Source organism: Phasianus colchicus, chromosome 20, assembly GCF_987193195.1.
Source record: "Phasianus colchicus chromosome 20, bPhaCol1.hap1.1, whole genome shotgun sequence".
NCBI lineage: Eukaryota > Metazoa > Chordata > Aves > Galliformes > Phasianidae > Phasianus > Phasianus colchicus.
In genome coordinates this window covers 6,254,212-6,261,153 of record NC_143455.1, presented here as the reverse complement: position 1 = coordinate 6,261,153, position 6,942 = coordinate 6,254,212, and positions in this window count along the sequence as shown.

Genomic DNA, 6,942 nt, shown 5'->3' with positions numbered 1-6,942 from the left:
CCTTGCATGGCCACGGAGAGCTCTGGAGCTGGGCAGAGTAGTGGGGCTGCTCTCCTGCTTCAGGAGCAGAAACAATGCAGTCAAGGAGAAAACATGACTGCAAAGGGCAGTACCGCTGCTGTGGGTAGCTGGCTCCTCCCAGCGCAGGTTTTCCTGCTAATTGAGGTTACCAAATAAGAAACACTGCATCAGGTGCCGTGGCTGGGAGATACAACCTCTGAAGGGCCATGCTGGGGCCTGGCAGCTGCAAAGAGAGGGCAGGGTGCCATTCCCATCTGTATCCCCATCCCCATCCCCATCCCATCCCCATCCCATCCCCATCCCCATCCCATCCCCATCCCCATCCCACCCCATCCCCATCCCATCCCATCCCCATCCCCATCCCCATCTCACCCCATCCCCATCCCCATCCCCATCTCACCCCATCCCCATCTCACCCTATCCCCATCCCATCCCATCCCATCCCATCCCCATCCCCATCCCATCCCATCCCATCCCATCCCATCCCCATCTCACCCCATCCCCATCCCATCCCATCCCCATCCCATCCCCATCCCCATCCCCATCCCCATCCCATCCCATCCCCATCCCCATCCCATCCCCATCCCCATCTCACCCCATCCCCATCCCATCCCATCCCCATCCCCATCCCCATCCCATCCCCATCCCCATCCCATCCCCATCCCCATCCCATCCCCATCCCCATCCCATCCCCATCCCCATCCCATCCCCATCCCCATCTCACCCCATCCCCATCCCATCCCATCCCCATCCCCATCCCCATCTCACCCCATCCCCATCCCCATCCCCATCTCACCCCATCCCCATCTCACCCTATCCCCATCCCATCCCATCCCATCCCATCCCCATCCCCATCCCATCCCATCCCCATCCCATCCCCATCCCCATCCCCATCCCCATCCCATCCCATCCCATCCCATCCCATCCCATCCCATCCCATCCCATCCCATCCCCATCCCCATCCCCATCCCCATCCCCATCTCACCCCATCCCCATCCCATCCCATCCCCATCCCCACTCTGCTGGTGGCAGCCACCAGCCGTCACCTCCTGGCAGCAATAAATTGCAAACACGAAGCTGGTGTTTCTGATCCGCGTTAGCGTCATATTATTTGCGTGTTAATCTGATACAGCATAATGATTTAATCTGCTAATGGCCCTGATTCAATCTGCTCCTCTCCGGTTTAATATCCTTGTGCTGCGTGCACCTGATTTGCTGATTTATCCTGCTGCCTTTTGGCAGCACGGGGTTGGGTTGGCTGCTCTTGGGGCAGCATTGCAATGAGCCACAGGTGGGGGACAGCACACACTGGTGCACACCTTGGCTGATGCTCTCATGGGCAGCTCACACTGCTTTTTCATTCATAACCTGGATTATGCTGGGAGCACAGCCCCGTGGGGTCAGTGGTATGGAGACATAGGAATATTTGCAATGTCTCCAATGGGGATGGAAACACCACCTCTCAGCAGCGGTGGCACAGAGCTGCTCATCCCTTGTCTGCTCTGCCATTACCAGACCTCCTCGCTCCCTGTGAAGCTGTGGCTGGGCTGATTTATGGCCACAGAGGAAGCGATGAGGACCTGTGTCCCCCGAAGGATGACAACACGGCTCCTGCACCGCGTTCTGACCAGGAGCACAGCAGCTGCATTCCAACAAGGAGCTGGGAACAGCGGGATGGGGATGTTGCAGGTCTGGGCCCAGACGGTACAGACGGATCTCTGCAGGATGTCCGTCTGCTGATGGGGACGTGGGCTGGAAGTGCTTTGGACAATGCATGGAGCCATGTGGAGATGTAATGGGGCAGTGAAAAATACCATCCCAAGCTGCCCTGGAGAGGGGGAGGCAGCTGTGAGATGTCACTGCATAGGCACCCCTGGGTTGGGAGGAAGGTTCTGGGAGACCCCCAGACAGGGCTGGGGGCTGAAAGCACTAATAATGAGCAGGAGCTCTGAGTGCTCCATCTGCTCACCAAAGGCAGAACAATGTCTGCTCTGCGAGAGGGCAGTGGGCACTGCACAGCGTGCAGCACAGTTGGGACAGGGATGGGATGGAGCTGCAGGCCTGTGCCACATCCCCGCGCTGTGTTCCCTCCGTCCCCAAGGAGGCAACTCCTTTCCCTCCAGGCTGCAGCTATATGGATGCAAGGCAAACGTCCCCCCTGGCCAAGTACGACAGGGCACAGCAAGAAGAGGGGCTTGTCAGCATTCCTGGGAACAAAATGAACACACAGAGCCTTCGCCTTCGCCTCTGGAAAGCCCTGGGCGCCCTGCGCTGCCCAGCCTTGATCCCACCACTGCTGAGCCCGGAATCGTAATTACCCGCATTCATCTGGCCTCTGTTCTCGCTCCTCTCGCCTGACTTGAAATGATTTTTGGAGGCAGTTGGTGGCGAGGGAGTACAGCTGCCGCTAAGTTATCCAAACGATTTATCTTAAGATTCATACAGAATTCATTGTGCAGGGAGCCTGGGCAATGTCGGCTTTTAATATTCATGCGGATTTGGAGGCAGTGTTAATCACAGGGTCTGACAATTTGCACTTCCCTTAATTGCCCGTGCAGCAGCTCCGTCTGACCGCCAGCCCCCGTTCCCCCCACGCTCCAGGGCAGGCAGTGCTCCGGCGGGGCAGCGGCGTGCTCAGCCACAACCCACACCTGTCTGCGTGCTGCCCCAGGGCCGGGGCTGTGCAAGCAAGCACCTAAGCACCTCCTGCGTGCTCCTGTGCACCAGAAGTGTTGCGTGCTTCGGCACAGAGGAAAGCAGCCCTGGCTGAGGACCCTCCTATCTGCTTTGGGATGATGTGTGCTGAGCATTCCCAGTGCCACACAGCTGACGGCACAGTGCAGAGACGTGCACACCCGGCACAAGGGTGTGTGCTCCAGTGCCAGCAGCGGACACCACCATCGGGGCTCTGACAAGTCCCATCACGGGCACACAGAGCCCTGCGGGTGCCGTCCCGGGTCCCCTCCCCGCCGTCCCGCTGCCGTCCCCGCGGCTGGCGTTCCCTGTCACCGCTGTCACTCCGCTCCCATCCTGCCGGCTGCCGCCGAGCGGGGACGGAATACCAATGAGGGACGCGGAGCTGCAGGCTGGCGGGCAGCCTCTCCTCGCAGAGCGACACCCCCAGGGGTGGGGACACTGTGCCCCGTGTGCCGGGACCGGGGGGCAGCTCCCCCTGCAATGTGTCAGAGAGGTGCTGAGACCCTGCAGCTCGTGGCACAGATCTGTCGCCAGCAGGTGCTGATGGCAAAGCTGTGGGGACAAACCCGAGGCCACCTGCCTGGCAGCGGGACCCCGATGTCACCGCCACCCCCGAGCAGTGCCACACAGGACCCCCCAGCTGCTGGTTTCTAAGCAGCCAACAGTCGGCTCGGTGCAGAGAGGGCCTGGGTGGGTTCTCAGCTGTCCTCACGCTGTAATTGTCCTAATTAGATCTACGTATTTTGATGAAGGTTTCACAAGGAAAAAAAAAAAAAAGCAAGGCAGGAGGAGATAATCGAATCGCAGATGACATTCCCATCACCCAATCTCTCCACACAGCCTCTGCTGCAGCCGAGTCTGAAAATTATGCATAAGGGGGGAAGGAAAATTACCATAATCTTCCTCTGCAGGATGACACCAAATTTGACTTGAGCTGCACGAGGTGGCGGGGAGCCAGGCAGCACCACAGCTGCTCTGCCCTTGCCCCACTGGTGCCATCACTGATGTCACTGCACAGTTCCACACACCTGCCCATCCTGTGTCCCACGGCTGCCAGCCCGCTCCGACCCAGCATGTGGCTTTTGAGGCTCCGTGCAGCACCAGTGGGGACCCCCAGCATGAGTGATGTCCATAAAACTGTGGCTTCCCATGGAGGCACGGGGGACTTCATGGTGATGTGGGGACACCGGTGGCACACAGGGACACTGTGCAGGCTCAACCAGAGGAAGAGTTCCTTTCCTTGCTGTAGCAAAATGCAATTAAGATGGGCTTGTCCAATCTCCCTTTTCTCTGCACATCTCTCCTGAGGCACCAAGAAGCCCCTTTGGAGAGGCAGACACGGAGCAGGTACTTGCAGGGCCCCAAGCCCTGCTCATGCTGTGCCATGGTGGTGGATTAAGGGCATGCTTAATTAAGGGAACTCCAGCAAGGGGATGACAAGAGCACCCAGGGCCCTCACAGGTGCTGGTGGGTGAGGAGCCTCCTGAACATCATGCTTAGAGCTGCTGCTGCCGTGCTCCTGGTGCTGCCTTCCTGCAGGGCTCACCATAAGCTCCAGGCTCTGCCCCCACATCACCTTCTGCAGCAGATCCCAGTGCTGCAGAGGACAAGGGGAGCTGTCCCTGTGCCACTACAGCAGCCCCACATCCCACCAAGGGACCGACCCCTCTGTGCCCCACTGAGCCCAGCACAACTCATGGCAGTGATGGCGGGCAGGATCTGACCTCAGCCGTAGTGCACAACAATATTCCCGTGCCTCAAACAGCCCCCTATGCCTGCAGGAAAACTTCCACTGCATTCCCTCTCCTCTTATCGTGGCGAGGAAGGGCTCCTGCCCGACTGACACCGCTGCTCTGCAACAGGACACAGTTTCTGTGTCCCCTCCTCCCCAAATTTGCTCCCACTTTGCATAAGAACGGGAGCTTTTGTTTGGTGGGATTTCATCCCCTCCACTGCCTGTTCCCCACCTCCAGCCTGAGCCGCCTTTGTCCTCAGCGCATAAAGAACAAAAGGGGAGACGGAGAAAATACGATCTCGCCTGCAAATGGGCTTTTTTTTTCCCCCCCAAGTCGACCAAGAAGCGTCGGATGCTCTTTAAGGACCCGGCTGATGAATGGCAGAGCACGGGGCTGCCATTAGCAGCGGATTGATCGGCTCTTGGCAGCGCTGCCAGGGCACTGAGCTCCGAGAGGTGAGAGAGAGGAAGAGAGAATGAAGGGAAGTGCCGAGTGATTGGGAATAGTTTTCAGTCCCTGATAGTAATAAACGCATTCAGCAAATTGCGCTCTCGCTTCGGAGCAGCTGATGGTGATGCACGGCCTTTCTTCTCCAAACCAGGGGGGAACCTCGAGTAAACAGGGGGAAAAAATCCATTCCTGCCGCAGTTTGCTGTCTGAATGGGGACCCTCCTTCCCAACCTGTCCTTCCATGTCTCCCGTTAGCTATGCCTCCTTCCCACCTCTGTCCAGCGCTGCTTTCCAAGACAAACACATTCACTGGAAGCATCACCTGCCCGGCTGAGCCAGCCCTGCTGCTCACCTGCTGGCAGCTCCCCTGGGGGGCAGCAGTGCCCACTGTGCTCAGAGCCCCCACAGGACCAAGCAGCTGTGTGCTTTTCCTGCAGGTTTTCCCTTCTGGCTCCCACACACCTCCCCTCTGGGCAGGGGGATGTCAGCGTGAACGTGTCCAGAGCATCACATGGGCCCCACAAGCAGGGCACCGCCGTGTCCTTAGGAGAAACAGGGTGGGAAGAAAGCTGCAGGGACAGTGGGGGCTGCAACAAGCAGCAGCACAGCACGGCAACTCCTTCCCTCCACCGCGAGAAACGGTTTGCAACCACATTACAGATGGCATAATTACACCTAAGGAAAATAGGGCTGCCCTGTGTGTGTAAACACGGCTGTGACGGAGCAGCAGGCTGCAAGCAGTGCTTGGGCAGAGGGCACAGCTCCAGTATTGCTGAGCGATGGAGCTGGCAGCAGGTGATCCTGGGCAGCCACTGAACTTAGAATTGGGAGGATAGAGAGAAAGAGAGAGAGAGAGAGAGAGAGAGAGAGCAATCCCATCGGCTGCTGCATCTCCTCTCGGCCGCTGCTTGCTATCTCCTTCCCTCGCCCAGAGCCGGCCGTGCTGCTGCCGATAAGCAGATAGCATCTAATCGCCGGGTGCACACAAATCCTGCCAGCTGAGCTCTGCACGGCGTGCAGCAGGACGGCCACCCGCTGTCCCCAAGGACACGGGGACACAGAGCCTGGGGACAAGACCCCCAGCAGTGCCCACCTCCGCGGGGCATTTGGGGAGGGGGAAAGGTGGCTCGCTGGGGGTCAGCATCCCAATCTTCCCCCATCCCTGCAGAGCTGAGAGATGAGAGTTTTTAATATCAAACTGGTAGCCAGAGGGTGAATTAAGGATGCTAATTGAATTTCGTTAGGCGGAGGAGCCGAGGCCGGTGGGAGGCAGGGAGGAAATGTATTTGATGTGTTTTAAAAGCTGCAGTTTCAGAATGAGATTTTTCTCTCTCTCTCTCTCTTTTTTTTTTTTCCCTTAATTTAAAGCCAGTCATAAAAAGATCCCCTCTTTGAGGAGCTAACGACTCTCATGAATTATTTTTGTTGATTTATACGCCCACTCTGCTTTTAAATGATATTAATAAAGTCAAAGTGAATCTGTTCCCAGTCAGGAGCGGGGATGGAAGGCACAGGACCACGCAACATTTTGGGCCCAAACTTGGTGATTTTGGGGGCGAGGAGGTCAAGCACCAGGCAGAGGCTGAGCCCCCATGCACGGCACTGCCACAGCTCCCAGAGCTGTCTCTCATCCCCCCTGTTCCCACCTCCATCCCATGGCATTGGGATGTGACATCAGCACTTTCCATGCTGCTTTGGTTTTATGATGCCGCCACGCCGCCGCTTCATTCTCTGCTGTCTTTCTTCTGCGCTGTTGATTTACGTTGTTAGTGTTTTAATTATACAATTCAGCACTCCTTAAAACATGAAAAACTGCTCAACTTTCGGAGCAATTAAAACGCAACGGAGTAGATCAGCCGATCCGGGATGAGAGAAGTAAATCAAACAATTACAAAACTCATTTTTAGGGGCGTAGGGAGGAGGGTGGAATTGCCCCCACTTTGTCTCTGGGCGGAGCTGTGATCTCCCAGTGTCTCCTTCTTCCCTGTAACCCCCATCGCATCACTCCGGGGCGCTGCCAGCATCCCTGCAGCTGTCA